Source organism: Lacerta agilis, chromosome 14 (assembly GCF_009819535.1).
Source record: "Lacerta agilis isolate rLacAgi1 chromosome 14, rLacAgi1.pri, whole genome shotgun sequence".
NCBI lineage: Eukaryota > Metazoa > Chordata > Lepidosauria > Squamata > Lacertidae > Lacerta > Lacerta agilis.
In genome coordinates this window covers 38,750,556-38,766,466 of record NC_046325.1, presented here as the reverse complement: position 1 = coordinate 38,766,466, position 15,911 = coordinate 38,750,556, and the positions used below count along the sequence as shown (strand labels likewise).

General features: G+C 44.0%; 1 protein-coding gene across 3 annotated transcripts in view; it reads left to right on the top strand.

Moving 5' to 3' along the window:
- The window catches only part of GPATCH8 (G-patch domain containing 8), a 78,838-nt gene that overhangs the window by 6,297 nt on the left and 56,630 nt on the right, over positions 1-15,911 (top strand). The gene's annotated exons all lie outside the window — the stretch shown is intronic.

Here is a 15,911-nt window from a genome sequence, read left to right as displayed (position 1 = left end):
TGAGGGAGGAGTTAGCAACCAGCATCAGTCAAACTTAGCTCAGTGCAGATCCTGGGAGCTCACAACCAGAGCTCACAAACAGGGGTGTTTGCAAGGATGTTTAGTGGGGGAGTTTCTTGGTGTGCATAGGACCAGAGACATGGAGGGCAAGGGAGCTGCTGCAGTGACCTGTAACACCTGTGCCGTGTTTGTCATTCTGCCAGAGAATAAGCAACAGTACACTTGTAGCAAGTGCAAGCTGGTTGTCATGCTGGAAGAGAAGGTGTAGCAACTTGAGGCCTGCCTAGCCATACCTCAAGCAACAGGACAACATACAGAGTTACTTGATACAGCTGAGTTGACTGGGATTGAGCACCAAGATACGATGGGGTGTCCCCAGGGTGAAGAAAGATTGCCCATTGCAAGAGTCTAACCCAGGGGTCAGCAAACTTTTTCAGCAGGGGGCCAGTCCACTGTTCCTCAGACCTTGTGGGGGGGGGCAGACTATATTTTGAAAAAAATAATAATGATGCAAGAGCACCATGAGCTCCGGTGGCTGCTTACCTGTGTCTTGCGAGCAGCAGGGGCTGGCGGCGGCGGCGGGATGATGAAGGGGTGCTTAAAATGGCGGCTGCTCGAGTGCTGCTGTTGCTGCTGGCACCAACAAAGCCCAGCCCCCTTCCTCCTCTAGGCAGGGCGGGGAGAAGCCAGGAGGAGGGAGGGAGGTGCTGCTGCCGCCGTGTGAGGGAAAGGGAAACGTGCATGCTGGCGATCCCCGCGGCGATTCCCAGACCGTCCGCGGGCTGGATCCAGAAGGCAATTGGGCCTGATCCGGCCCATGGACCTCAGTTTTCCGACCCATGGTCTAACTCCTGGAGGAATGTGATGCACAGAAGTTGGACAGTCACAAAACACACTTTGTCATTAGAGTTGCAAAATCGCTTCCATGCTCTCACCTTGGACATGGATTCTGGGCCAGAGGAGCTAGGGCAGCAGTTCCAACATTAGAAGACACAAAGGTGGCTGTGAAAGGTACAGTCCACAGGATGATTATTGTCACTCCCCAGAGGAGAAAGCGACAGGAGGAGATGGATTTGGAGGAGTCTCTTTCCATTCTTGATCTAATCCCATCAGATCCAAGGCTACTGATCGTGGATGAGCATGCTGATAACGTACTTGCTATCTTCCATGGAGACAACATTAGAGAAAGACAATTGCAGCCTAGAGATGACAAGCTGGGAGGAAGGAGTAGGAAGTACTCAAACCATAAGTTTCCGGCCTTTGTAATTTATCCAAACAGTATCAAAATAAGCTCCAATAAACAAGAGGGGAAGACTCGAGAATGACAGAAGCAGACCTCAGAACACTCCAAGCAGCCTTTGGAAGGCACAGCCCATAGAATGATTCCTGCTACTCCCCAGAGGAGGAGGAGGAGATGAGTGGTGGTGATAGGTGACTCCCTGTCTTGGAGAACAAGTGAGGTCCCTACAGACTGGAGATCCCTACAGACTGGAGGCAAATGTCCCCATCTTCAAAATGGAGAAGAAGGAAGACCCAGGTTACTACTGACCGGTGAGCTTGACATCAATACCAGGGAAGGTCCTAGAACAGATAATTCAATAGTTGGTCTGTGAGCATTTAGAAAACAATGCTGTGATTACTAAGACCCAGCATGGATTTCTCAAAAATAAGTCATGCCAGACCAATCTGATTTCTTTCTTTTTTATGGAATTACAAACTTGGTGGATCAGGGGACTGCTGTGGACATAGTGTATCTTGATTTCAGTAAAGCTTTTGACAAAGTTCCCCATTATATTCTCAGGAGGAAGCTGGTAAAATGTGGGTTGAAAGAGGTAACTGTTAGGTAGATTTGGAGCTGGTTGACTGACCGAACCCAAAGAGTACTCAATGATTCCTTGTCATCCTGGAAAAAAAGTGACAAGTGGGGTTCTGCAGGGTTCTGTCCTGGGTCTGTTGTTGTTTAACGTCTTTATAAATGACTTGGATAACGGAATTGAGGGGATGCTCATCAAATTTACAGATGACACCAAACTGGGAGGGGTAGTTAATTCCACAGAAGACAGAATTAGAATTCAAAATTACCTTAACAGATTGGAGATGTGGGCGCAAGCTAACAAAATGAATTTCAGTAGGGACAACTGTAAGGTTCTGCACTTAGGCAGGAAGAACCAGATGCACAATTATAGAATGGGGGACACCTGGCTTACTAGCAGTCTATGTGAAAAGGATCTAGAGGTCTTGATGGACCACAAGCTTAACATGAGTCAACAGTGTGATGCAGCAGCAAAAAAAGCTAATGCTATTCTAGGCTGCATCAACAGAAGTATAGTGTCCAGAGATCAAGGGAAGTAATAGTACCACTCTATTCTGCCTTAGTCAGACCACACTTGGAATCCTGTGTCCAATTCTGGGCACCACAATTTAAGAAGGATTTTGACAAGCTGGAACTTGTACAGAGGAGGGCAACCGAGATGATCAAGGGTCTGGAAACTAAGCCTTATGAGGAGCGCTTGAAGGAGCTGGGAATGTTTAGCCTGGAAAAGAGGAGACTGAGAGCAGATATGATAGCCTTCTTCAAATATCTTAAGGGCTGTCACATAGAGGAGGGAGCATGTTTGTTTTTTCCTGCTCTGGAGGGTAGGACTTTAACCAATGGATTCAAGTTGCGAGAAAGGAGATTCCGACTAAACATTCGGAAAAACTTTCTGACAGTAAGACCTGTTCAGCAGTGGAACAGACCCCCAACGAGAAGTGGTAGACCCTCCTTCCTTGGAAGTTTTTAAACAGAGGTTGAATGGCCATCTGTCATGGATGCTTTAGCTGAGGTTCCTGCATTGCAGGGGGTTGGACTAGTTGACCCTTGGGGTCCCTTCCAACTCTAAGATTCTATGATTCTAAGTCCTTTTTTCACCTTCAGTTCAGGGCCATTTTTCATCGTAGTTTATAAGTACACACTTGCTGTCATTTATATACTCAGGGCCTGTTTACCGATCCAGTGCCTGCTATCTTCTGAACAATTCTTGCCTAAGCAAACAACAAATTCCAGGGTGCTTCAAACGCACACCCTTGCTAGCTTTCTTTCAGAATCCATAGCTTCTCTAAGAGGCACTGAGCTCCACCTAAAAAAGTTACTAGCCCCACAGCTGTTCTGTTCAGTAAGCAGAGTAAGATTTTTTCAGTTAATCTCCTTGCTCTGAACTTGCAGAAGCCTTGGGATGATCTCTGAATTGTTTAAAGAAATGTGAAGATAAAAATAATAAACCAAACCAAATCACCACAAGCTGGCTAATAGATATAAAAGGGGATTTACTAGAAAATAACTAAATAAAGATTGACTCATAACCATTCAAACAAGCAAAAACATATTACAAGGCCATGTGCAAAACAATATTAGTACTGTCAAGACCATTGAATAAATTATATGCACAGAGAACGTAACAGTGTCTGAATAACTGAACCATTCAACACATGGCTAAGTATGGAACAATACTCTGGTGCCAACAAGGTGCAAAACAGTTTGTAAAAGATGAACCAAGCGGGAAGTTCTTCAGTGGGTCTGAGGTAAACACCACCCTGATGAAATGAAAGTGGATGGGAAAAGGACGGAATAAGGTGGACTGCTCTCCAGTAGGTCCTTATGTAGCCACCCTCATGACGGAATGAACACAGGTGGACAAATAACCGAAGACCTGTCCTCCGGATTTGGAACAGGTTTCGCCACAAAGCTTCATCAGTTCAAGGCTAATCAGACAGAACAGTTAACACAAAAGAAACTAAGATCCTCAGTTGTTAAGGTTGGAAATGTAATATACTTTAGGCATGTGCCTGTGAATAGTTTCTTATTTTGTGTTAACTGTTCTGTCTGATTATATATATAATATATTATGCGCCATGGTAAATCTTGACAGATTTAGGATTGTAGGAGAATATTGCTGCTTACTTGGATAAGATTTTTCCTCTATAACCCCATCTTTAAGGGTACCCAAGCCTCATTTTGAGTAGGTCAAGCTGCAAAACTCTTTGAAGCTCACATAATGCTGCTGTAGTGCAGATTTGAAATGTAGGGCAATCATTCCCCACTCCACCTTTATTGTATGCAAAGACAAAGAAACTGACTGAAGGGGACAGGTGCGGAGCAAGCAGATTGCCTCTCCATCAGTGATACCTCCTGCTGTAGCTCCCATGTTTCTTCTGCTAACTTATGAATGTCTCATTTGTTCCAGCTCTTTTCTTGCTGTCCACCCGCTCTTCCATGCCTTGGTAGCTGCATTTGTGAAGCCATGTTTTAAGGGCTGTAGAGAACTTGAAAACAACCAGTTCCCACTGAAGAGCTTTCAGCTCCGTTTAATAGGCAAGGCAATAACGTTTGCAGGGAAGAGAGGCAGAGACAGGCTTTGATTATTAAGCAGTGAGGATGGGCTAGGAGAGTAAAGTGAGGTGAGGGTGGCTTAAGAAAGGCTGCAAAGGAAGAGGGACTTGGAGAGGCTGTGTCAGCATTGTGTATAGGCACTGTGTAGGATAATAGAACACAGAGGTGGGCGTGGGAGAAGGAAACAAAGGGAGCCAAACACAAGCTGATTTGCACAGGCTGAAGGGAGTGGATAATGCCAGGAAAGCTTCATGAGGAATTGAAGCTGCTGTAGAGCAAAATAAGTTGCCCATGGAAGAAGAGACTAAACAGGAGGTGATGGTCTGTTGACTAGGGATTCAGCAGTGGATTCAGAGCGCAAAAAGCAGGCTGTGGAGATTCTGGAGGGAAGTTTTTGGCTTTGACTTCTTAGATGTGGGAAAGGAAGGTAGGCAGAAGACACAGTGGTTGAGAATGGAGGAAAGGCTGCTGACAGTGGCAGGAGAGGGTCGGGTTCAGATGAAAATCTGAGTTTAGTCGCCACTGTGGAGCAGGCTGCTTTTAAAAACATTTCTAGATGCTTTCCCCAGATGTTTTGGGCAAAAAAGGAATGGTGCAACAATAGAATTTATTCCTAGATAATGATAGAAGAGGATATAGGAGTTTTCTGATTCAACACATTTTTAACACCTTTCAAAAATTTCTAGGGTGGTTTACAACAATTCATAAAATGCAATAAAGTTGTGGTAATTAATTTTAAAATGTTTGCAACAGTAAAAGAGGCAGTACTAAAACAGTCCCAACAGAAATAAAGCACAAATCAAAGGTTAAAAGCCTAGGAAGATAAAATGGTATTTGCCTAGTACCTGAAATGACACTTTAAAAATACATTTCTAAGGAGCTAATATGTTGGCTTGAGTTTCAGACTAAACATCAGAAGACCTGGGTTCTAATCCCTCCAGACCAAAAAAAGGTGCTGGATGGCCTTCGGCCAGTCACTTCCTGTAAGCCTATTGTTGCCTACCTTATTTTGGATTGCAAGTGCACCCAGAGGAGAGCCTCTGAGGAAGATCTTGCTGTGCAGACAGGTTGATGTGGCAAAATATACCATGTAATGTTCTAAAGTAGGTGCCTCCATGGACTAATAAACTACCTACCTATAGTTGGTTCCCATCCATCTGTTTCGGGAGACAGTGGAAGAGTGCACCTTCAAGGTTAAAGTCAAAGTGTTGGAGAGGTACAGCAACTGCTGTGTCTGTAGAGACCGATATGGGAGAGACATGTTTTGTTGCAGCTGGGGCAGATGAAGGTGTCCGGTTGTGCTGATGAAGGTGTACCATGGCGTTTCTTCTTTCTGTGCTCCTCCTAGTGGTCATTCCTCCTCTGGCCACTGCTGTGGATACACACCTGGCTATTTCCAGGCACTGTGATCGTCTGCAAGGGATTCCTACACGGCGGTGTTCATGTTGTCAGCCTTCATGTCACGTTTGCAGATATCTTTGTAATGCAGAGTTGATCTGCCAACAGGATTGGTGTCTGAAGCCAGCTCCCAATAGAGCATGTCCTTGAGGATCCTGCCATCTTCCATTCTGTGGACATGACTAAGCCAGCATAGATGTCGCCGAGACAGGAGTGCATTCATGCTGGAAATGTGGGCTTGAGAGAGCATACATATGTTTGAAACTCTGTCCTGCCATGTGATGTCAAAAACCTTCCTGATGCAGCACATGTGGAAGGCGTTGAGGTGTCGCTCCTGACAATTGTTAGTTGCCAATGACTCACTTCCATAAAGCAGCATGCTCAACACGCAAGCCTGGCAGACCTTCATTTTGGTGTTGGTCATTGGTATCACATTTCCCCATACCCTTTTGGAGAGGTGAGCTATGTTAGCAGGAGTGTCCTACTCTCGTGTAGGACCCTGGCAGAGACACATGCCCGGCTGGCATGTTCCCTCCCTCCTGGTTGATCGTTCGGGAGCTTCAAAAGCTTTCTTCTGCCCAAACACCAAAGCGACTAAAAGCATCAGCACACTTAGGGATCCGCAGAATCTTCGCAGCATGCGTAACAGACCTCAGCAACTCAGCATTGTGATCTACTTTATTTACATATAAACACACACGGAGCACTGCAACATGGCTCCCTCTCTCTCTAGCATCAGACAGCAAAGAGAAAGAACAAAGGACAATAGTCCCACTTCATGGAACACAGTAACACAAACATCCTATCTCCGTCACTTCCCACTCTGTGGAATGAAAACATTACACCATCATGTGTTAGACAACAATCCCATGACTGCAGACATGGAGAATGAATCTCCGTAGCTCCATAGAATGTTGCCATAGCTGCCTTTTACATATGCTTGTGCAGCTCAGCATTATTGGAGAGGTTGCCAGTTATGTTGGAGCCCAGGTAGACAAAATCACCTGCCACCTCAAGCATGTGGTCACCATTGCTGATGTGTGGAGTGCTGGCAATGTTCTGACCCAGGCTGATGTTAAGACCAGACTCCATGCAGGCTTGGGCAAAACAGTTGATGAGTCTCTGTAGAGCTTCCTCAGAGTGTGCTGTCAAGGCTGCGTCATCTGCAAACATCATCTCTCGGATAAACGGCCCGCTGCACTTTTGTCTTGGCGTAGAGACGTGCCAGGTTGAACAGACTCTCGTTGCTCCTTTAGGGATGTACACACTGTCTTCAGTGAGCACCAGGGGAGAAGAATATGTCAAAGAGAGTTTCACTTCGCTGGTTTATAGGGAAGGCTTACAAAATTATTAGCCCATTTCGTTTTGGCACCCACAACCTATGTCCCAGGAGCCACATGGCTCCTAGCATTCCTGTCCCAGTTTCTAACACTGGTGTTGTTGTACTTTCCTTGTCATTTGCCAAGGACACAGGAGAATCCTGCTCACTACCTTGGGCTCCGTTGATGAACAGTAGGATAATTTTAAAAGATTTTTTTAATTAAAAAAAAACCATCCTTGCGCCTAAACAAGCCTTTCCACTTCCCAGGAACATATGTCACTGCTTTGATTGTGCAGCCTGCATGCCTCATATTTGCTTAGGGGAGAGTGTTTGTAAATGAAGCACACCAAAGAGAAATCTATCTGCTCATGCAGTGTCACAAACAAGATCACTTGCTTGAAGACAAAAGTGTCCAGAACACTCTGGAAGCAGTGGCCAGTAGCTATAGAGCAGAACAGTGTCCTTGTCATGACATGAAAAGTTAATGTCCAAGTGTTAGGCAAGTCTAATTGTAATGAATATGTACTAAATTTGTACCATAAGAAATATGATACATGATCTACTGCCATTTATAAAATTGAGATTTAAAAAAGCCATGTTTTCTTGCCTTTTGTTCATTCTCTCACACTCTTCTCACTTTTTGCTGTGAAAGTGAGATTTTAAGAATTTGGTTTAAACTGATGCCTGAATGCAATATGCACAAACGTATTAGAAATATTTTTAAACACAAAGGTAAATATATTATATTACATACAGATATCACTTAAACCAAGTTATTTTATTGTCAGTAGGCACATAATAGAACTGATGTTTTAAAATAAAAGATACAATTTTAAATGTGATGATTCTCATCTGACTTTAGTTTCCTTCTACTTAATCACTGGCTCTGTCTACTCTGTGAAGTGTCCAAGAATTGTTTGGCTGTTCTGTCAGGAAAATAATAGGTAAGTGTAAATGACAGGAGTGATGCACCAGGCTCCAGTATTGGGGAAGCATACGAGAGTCAGAGTATCAGATGTCAGTGGCCAAACAATGTATTTCTGCATATTGATCGCAGGCAATCTTCCACCCACAGTCCTGAAGTAGTATAGTTGATTAACAGTTATACCATGTGTGGGATTTACTGGTCTCATCAGGGAAAACCCGGATGTATGGCAACGCAATAGAAAAAAGCAGCGAAAACAGCTAAAAAAGCTTAAAAATCACTTTTTGAAATATGGCGCAGCCAGGATTGTTGGTTTTTTGGGGGGGTAGGTTTTTTTGGGGTGACAGAAGCTCTGATTTGTATTGATTTCTACTTATTGTGGGGCAGCTGCCCCCTGACCCCCCCCCCGGCTATGCCCATAGGGGGGCACAGGAAGGAAACAAGGTTGGAAGGGGGCCACGATCAGAAAAAGGTTGGGAAATTCTGGTCTAGACTAGGTTTTAGAAGTATAAATTGTCAAGAGACAGGTTGGTGAGACTCAGTGGATCATGTATCCTGGTCCCTTTCCTGTGATATGAAATCAGATGTGCCTAACAGTGCCCTGATACGCATAACTCCGGTTGAAAGGCTCTAAGCAAGATGGTTCAGCAGCTTGCCTGCTCTTTCAGGAACAGCTTTGAGGCTTTAGTAGATGATAACTGAACATGTTAACAGTGTGTTGCTGTTGTTCCAAAAGCTGCCTAAGAAAGCAGTGCAGAATTATTGGTGAGGCTTTCAAGAGATGTTTTGCACAGATATATATCAGATACACTTGGTTTCCTTCAGCTGTACTTTACATACAGGATGCTTTGATGTGGAAAAAGGGATGTTGTAGACAAGATGATCCAGAGTTAAGTTTGGTTTATTGGTTGCTAGGTATGCAGTGTTTACTTTTCTAAAAATTGGTAATTGTTCAAGATAAACAACAAAAAAAAATATTTTTAAGTCTCTCCATTGTTCAGAGCAGTTCATTAACCTTGTTTGTACAGTTCTACTATAATGCTTGGAATATTTTGGCTTTTTTCTTTTTCTTTGCCTTGTCAAACAGGAATGGCTTGATTTACAACCAGTGAAAAGGTTGCTTTAGATAAGTTTTCAATCAAGTTTAAACTGCATGGGCACAGGAAGTAGTGCCTGCATCTTCTACCAGTCTGCTGTTTGCCTACCTGCAAGTCCCTGAGCATTTGCCCACATGGTTTTACTTCATGGTGATGTCAGATTACTTGAGGGTGGGCAGTCCCACCCTGCCCTGGCTTTATATTGACCATCTGGTTCAGTATTGTATACTCTTAGGAACGTTGGCTCTCCGGGATTTCAAACAGGAATCTTTTCCAGCGCTACCTGGAGATCCCAGTATTGAACCTGCAGCCTTTTCCATGCAAAGCATATATTTATTTATTTGTTTGTTTGTTTTATTGTGCAGTGGAACCTCAGTTTTTGAACATCTCGGCTGACAAACGTTTCGGAAGCCGAATACTAAAAACCCGGAAGTGAATGCTTCCGTTTACAAATGCGCCTCAGAAGTCGAACAGCTTCTGAGGCGCGTTACTCAATTTTCTCCATTCGCTTTGCCGACAGCCCTTTGATTTTCAGTTTTCGAATGTTTCGGAAGTCGAACGGATTTGGGAACAGATTACGTTCAAAAGCCAAGGTTTCACTGTACTTGTTTCTTGCCCTTCCTCACAATCATAGCTGTCAACTTTTCCTTTTTTTTGCGGGAAATTCCCTTATTCCAGCGCTGTTTCCCACTGCAAAAAAAGGGAAGGTTGACAGGTATGGCTGTTTCCCAACGCAAAAAAAGGAAGGTTGACAGCTATGCTCACAATTGGAGTACAGAGGAGTGAACAATAGAGTATTATATGTTATGGCATAATTTAAAAATAATAATGTAACAGCATCATAACTTACAAAGTAGCAGTGTGAGCAAGACGATTAATTACTTTCCAAAAGCCCAGGTGATCAAAGGTTTTCACTTAAAGCCAATCTGGAGTTTGTGGGCACTAGAGAAGGCCCCAGTAGCCCCCTCTGTATCTGCCGGTGTCATGCTGATGACCCTGAAGCCTAGAACAACTCAATCTGTACCTCTCTGCTAGATCTTGGTAGCAAAGATGGACATGCATTGAGAGGGCATGTGGTGGTCTAACACAAGGGTTGGCAAGGCTTACCGGGCATGGGCTGGATCACTCCCGCGGAGATCCTCCATGGGCCAGACCGGCGCAGTGCGATGCCGGAAATCGCATCTGCGCATGTCTGCAGCGCCGGAAATTGCTTCTGCCTATGCCGAGACGCTGGAAATTGCGTCTGTGCAGAAGCAATTTCCGGCATCTGGGCATGCGCAGAAGCAATTTCCGGCACCGCGGACATGTGCAGATACGATTTCTGGTGTCTGGGCATGCACAGAAGCAATTTCCGGAGCCATGAAAGAGAATCCCCCGCGCCGCTCTGTGCTGGTTTAGCGCATTGAGCGGGAGGCTCGGTTCGGGGGCAGCTTGTGCGCTAGTTAAACGCGCTCCGTGGGCTGCTTCCGGCCCATGGGCCGCAGGTTGGGGACCCCTGGCCTAATTCCTGCAAACATCCATGCTGCATCATCAGGCCATGCTAGCTGAAACTGATCCTAGGAATTCTGGGCAAACCATTCCTTAACACCTCTGCTAGAAGCTGTGGCATTGTGTTTGGAATGGATGTCATAGTCGTTGCCCTCAAGGTGGTTTTACAGAACTTGGCACTGCCAAGTTTCCAGATGACCTCTCTGTGGTTTAACAAGTCCTCTCACTTCTCCAAAACGTTCTGCTGGATGGTTCAATGAGGATGCAGTGGAGCTGGAGAATTAAGTCCCCCTCCCCCATTGCCAAGCTCCGCCCAGAAGAGTAGCCTGCGTAAAACTATTCATAAGCATGTTTTGTAAAAGCAGCTGTACCTTGTCTTAAGCCACAAACAGGCATGTGGTCTTTGCAAGTATGCTAAGTTCATGTTGCTCCCACTGCATACAAGGCTCTCTTCTCCTGTAGCAATTCATGCTTTGTACACCACTGTTTGAGTGGTGTATGCAATGGTAAACATGGAGGAGAGATAGGCATTCCCAAATACCCAGGAACACAAGTCATGTGTGTACTTGGCTGCCACAGTTGGCCATGAGTCTCCGGCAGCTTTCCACTGCTTGTTGGAGACACGTATCTCCTTTTTATACTATGTTCATCACAGCAATTGCTGTGAAATTTCAAATGTGAGTTAGCTCTGGGGGTGCAATGTCTAGTCATAGCTCATTTGAACTTGCTGTTTGCTTCAAGCGTAGTGCATTCTGCTTCTAAGGGGTACGAGACGGTTCCTGTAGGAACCAACTTCTGTGATGTCTCACCTAATAGATTGATGTGATAGATAGGAAAGAGGGTGCCTTAAAGAATTTAGACCCCCCTTAAAAGGAGAGGGAATGGTCACTGTACTGTATATGATATACGATGTAGAAAACTTGATGTATCTAATTAAAACAGTATTGCATTTCCCCCCTATCATTTACAAGTACGCCCATGTTGGAATATAAAGAAGTCTTCTGAATACAATCAAAACACTGTTGAGTTCATGAATCTTCCAGGGTTTCATTCCCCCCCCCCCCAGCTCCTTGAGGATTTTCATGTAGAGCTGGAGCTTTGGGGGGAATTCACAGCTTGATTCTCATGGTTTGATGGCAACTATTTGATTTTGCCATCTTTCCATGCAAGAGTGTATTGTAGATGTACAGTGCAAACATGCATAATGTAAAGACGCGTTCTGTTCTGTGGAAACTAATGTAATGAAGGAAGGAACAATTTCTTCAAATGAGAGGTGTTCCTTTGTGCAGTGGACATCACTCCTGCTTTTGCCTCACTCCAGAAAAAAATAAAATCAAGACCTAGGTGGAACAGCTGAACATGCTTCCCTGTTGCAGCAGAAAAAAGAAAATCTTGTGGCTTTTACAACAGCTTAATTATAATGCTAAATTCTACCCTTGAGAGAATCTCTTCCTTTGAAAACATTCTGGATCATTTTCTAATTTAAACAGTCGATATATTTGAAAGCTAAATTATTAGCTTCTCCTAAATAAATATACATGAAAATGGGCACTTTTAGGTTTGCATTTGGCTCCCAAGCTATTCACTGAGTTCTTTTTGTTGAATTGAAGTGAGCATCTTCAAATCTTGAAGTACCCTAGAAATGTAATTACAGTCTGAAAGTAGGGAGGCTGGCAGTGGCATTTACAACGGCTGACTAACATCCATTTCACAGACCAGTTCTCTGGTGGGGTGGGGGTTTGGTTGGCCATGCGCTGTCAGCACTCAGAGCTCCTCAAGCCCAGGCAAGTGTTTGCTTTTGCTTTAGCATGGTGGAGCTTCCAACTTGATTTCTTTGAATAACTGACCCTCACACCATATCACAAACCCATGCAGAAGTTCCAAGGGTTGTTTGAGTAGCTGCTGTTCAAGAAGAACGTATGTGGAGTCTCTTTGGAATCACAGAATTAAATTTCATGGATCTTTGGGACCAGGCAGGACCTTCTGTAGTGCTGTGCTGTGCTGGTTTTAAAGTGGGTGGCACTCTAAGGCAGGCATAGCCAAACTCGGCCCTCCAGATGTTTTGGGACTACAAATCCCATCATCCCTAGCTAACAGGACCAGTGTTCAGGGATGATGAGAGTTGTAGTCCCAAAACATCTGGAGGGCCGAGTTTGCTTATGCCTACTCTAAGGTTAAAGAACCTGGAAGGGAAGCAAGACTTCTTCTGCACTTCTTCCTCCTTACATTATTAGAGGGACATGATTAGAAATGGGTGTGGTTAAGTCATGTGCCTTTTGCATTGCGACTTTGGAAGATAAATGGAAAATGAGTTGAGGTTTGTTGCATAGAGAGACTTTATTTAGAGGACCTTTTCAATGTCCCAGCAGAATCTTAGCTTGGTTGGCTCTGATTATTCTTCATAAGCTACATGAGAAGCAAGGTGCCCAGTAAGAGAGCTCTCCAAATGCTAATGCAGAAACGGAGCAAATCCATTGGCCTTCATTGTAGAGTTTTCTTCAATCAGTTTTCTGATCCCTCGGATTAGAAAATCAATGCAATGCACTGCAGTTTTAAGACTTTCTGGTCCCTATTAGCCTGCATACTCTAGTCCAGGGACCAACATATGAGCAGAGCAACTGGTCCTCACATCTGGTTTCTCACATTTAACTACAGAAACAGAAATGGAGGAAAGAGATGCCTGCAATGTTATTGCATGGCATGGTGCGAGAAGCAGGATTGGCATAATCCCAGGTGTCTGTGCTGTTCAGACTTTTGAAAGTTTGAGTCTGGTGTCTGTAAGAATTTGAAAGTCTCTTTCTGCATGTCTTCCTGTTAATAAAATCACAGCTCTAGGCTTGGCAGGGAGGTTGAAACGTTGAACAGAAGCAGAGGGATGATGCTACTGCTGTTTGCTGCTTCTCCCCGCCCCAGCCCCTGCTAATGCTTCGTGTCAGAAAGGAGCTGAAAGTACCTAACTGGCATGAAGCCTGCTTCTGGGAAGGAGAAGGGTGCTAGTAAAAGCATTTGTGCCAGTTCCCTAGGTAGCTGTCCATTTCCATTTTCCAGGTCTGTTATCCCTTTGTTTTTCTGTGCACACAAAGACTTTGTGTACTAATGAGCAGACTTGTTGTGGTCAAATATTGTACATTTTAAGTGCCTGTCCTTTCTGGTATAAATCAGTCAAAGCAGGAATGATTCCATTTGCAAATTTCAGCTTTTTTGTGTGCTTGATAGTTTGGCAGCAGAGTAGATTTAATAGCCAGATGTTTATGGCTAGAGGGTTGGTCTGGGTCTTGTTACTTTTGGAGCTGAACCTGCAATCAGCATGTGTGCTGCATTGCTTAAATTTGCAGAAGGTATTTACACCACAAATCAAAAAGCATGTTGTGCTTCATTTATTTTGGAAATAACTTCGAGGGGCCTGTCACGTAGGCTGATTCTTGCCTTTGTTGTCTGGGATTTTGGCAGTTAAATGTGATGAACAGGCCAATTGAGCCATTTGGCTTGACCCTTTATGGACAAAGATAATCTCACAGTGTGCTTGGTTACCAGTGAAAGCCTTTTTGGAGCTGTGGTGCAACATTCTGTTTTCTGTGCTGCTATTTTGCCCTTAATTTCTCTCAAATCCTGGTTCTAAGATCCAGAATTGCATGGGAGCGGCATTTATCCACAAGTACCAGACTGTAATATGAATGCTCTTGAATAATCAAACTTTTCTGCAAACACCTCCAACCTCTTCTGCATCATGACGGTCTTGCTTACTTTTCTGGGTACAGTCATTAAGATACATGTACTGTAATAGGCTGCTTGGTCCTCTTGTTTAAGTTTTTGGGAGCTAGTGGAAACAGAAGATGGCCTTATGTGTTACTTGAATAGAAACTCAGGTGCTTGACTCCATCCTCAAATTTAGATTGATGTTAAAGATTACAGTATATACCGTATTACAGATTTGTCAACCATGATGATGTGTATGGGGCAAAACCTCATAGAAGCTACTGTGCCATATTTTTTCTACTCTACTCTGCCTACCCACCTGCTGCAATGTCAAATAAACAACTGCAGTGGCGGAGCGTGTTCTGGGGGCAGGGCGTGCCACCCACGGGCATGGTGTGCGTTCTGGGGGCGCGCTGCGCCGAGATGGAACCCTATCAGGATCCCACTGCCCGGGGCGCCCCGCTCCCTACGTCACACCCTTCCTACGCCAGTGCAAGTCTGGTAAAATAAAGGTTCAAGGGGTATTTATCCCTCTTTTCACTTGGCCTGGGTTTCAACTACTCTTCTCTCCCATGCATGCTCAAAAGATGGGGAGGGAGACGCGATGGGCAAACCTCTTATAGCATTATTCTGTGTTTCCATAGAACAACACTGATAGCACCTTTGTGAGGAAGAAAACAGGCCTGTGTCTGTTTGAGTTGCATGGTGTTTGAGTTGCAGCCTAAGGAGCTGCTTTTGACTCACCACTAATCTTAAAGAGCCACCAGCAGTTTAAGACTGAAAGGATCACAGGGACTCAGTTATTTGATAAGAAACTGCTGAACATGGTGTCCCCCTGCCACATAGAAAATACCAGCAGGCTTGCTCAGTATTCTTTTCCACCCCAACCCCCTCCAATTTTTGAGATTGCCATGGCCATGGTGCACACATTTCCCCAAAGCTTTTTCTGTGTATCTAAAATACTAGGAACCTTTTTCCTTTTTAAAAAAAGAAAAGGTGCAAGGTTCTTTTCTTAACTTGGAACTGTAAGTTCACAGATGGTGAAATAACTCTGCTTTAAAAAAAAAAAAGTCCATGAAGCATGGGAGTATTCAAAGAAATAATGCGAGCTTTGGTTTTTTTTTAACCTCTCCATCTTGGTGCTTGAACAAACAGAAGCTTGCCCATTAAAAGGGCTCAGTTTGCCTATTTTCTGGGAGAAAAATTATCTAAAAGCATAATATGGGGGCCATTCCATGAAAAATGAGCCTGATAAGGATGCTAGATGAGCGCTGGACTTTGGTGAGGAAGATTCCAAACGTGCAGTCTAACCATTTTTTTAAAAGCTAAAGACAAAAGAAGTTTATTTTATGGACCTTCTTTTCAAAAGTCCACCCACGTAGTCTTCACTGAAGTGTTCAAGTTAAAAGTTTTCTTATGATTGTCCCGCCCGTGACAGCATTTTTTCCTTAATTTTGTATCGTTAAATTTCTTAAACTTAATTCCTGATTGCATAGTTGTAACCAATAAACATTGATTTAAATAGAAATGCTGAGTTTATCATTGATTCACCTCCCAACTCACAGAGTTTTTCCATAAATCAAACTTATCTCAAGCTCCATGTCCTTTTCCCCCCCA